Source organism: Habropoda laboriosa, unplaced genomic scaffold (genome assembly GCF_001263275.1).
Source record: "Habropoda laboriosa isolate 0110345459 unplaced genomic scaffold, ASM126327v1 scaffold734, whole genome shotgun sequence".
Classification (NCBI taxonomy): Eukaryota; Metazoa; Arthropoda; class Insecta; order Hymenoptera; family Apidae; genus Habropoda; species Habropoda laboriosa.
This window is the reverse complement of record NW_017100875.1, coordinates 21,634-22,518: the sequence shown is the minus strand read 5'-3', so window position 1 is coordinate 22,518 and position 885 is coordinate 21,634.

Sequence of the window (885 nt, the reverse complement as noted above, 5' to 3'; positions counted from 1 at the left end):
GGGGGGCCCCCCCGCCGATGCCCGCGAGCAAAGCTGAGGGCGAAGTCGCGGGCTAGTGATGTCACATACATTAACACATGGGTACGGGGTGATTTCGCGTCTTTTATTTTAATCGTGTTCCGTTGGAAAAAATTGCTATAACTTTTTAACTAATTAATATTATGGCGGCCCTTGCAGCGCGCACGGCGCCACATTGTTATACAACATAAACGAAAAGTCACGCAACGGACGTGTCACTCGTCGGCGTCGACACCGTGGCGGGCCGATACCGAGGGCAGCCAAAATCCCGACTGACGACGCGAAGGGGAGTCAACGGCCAAAATTGACTCGAGCGACATCGACTAGCGATACAAGACATTTCGCCTGGCTTTCTGAAGACAGGATTTGAAGCGCGACCACGCGTACATTTATTCTCCTGTCGCCCACAATATTTTTCAAAGAAATTTTGAGGAAAGTGGTAAAACGTACACAATTGTCTCAATTCGTGAAACATCTGTTATGGCATTTCTGAAGAGAAATCGAACCATTTATAGCGTTTTATACATTTATTTTGAGACAGATATGTCAAAACCTTAATGACGCATTTCCGTGTCATCCAGACACAAGTCGAAAAGTTGAACGACCCATATGTGCGTCATCCAACGCTGATGTGTTAAAGTGAAGTGGGGGAATAGGCTGCCGATTTGTTTGCGTCCGGGGGGGAGCTTAATACGCTGCCCGTGCGGGCAGTGACTGAACGGCACCGCTGTAAACGCAGCTCTAACTTCCCTCTGCAAAGGTATAGTCGGAGGAAGCGATACAGTGAGTTCCAAAATCAGTCAGGTGTCAAAATACACGTAATTCAAGCCCCAAAACAGCAATTCGAGGGATATAAGGAGCTCGAAC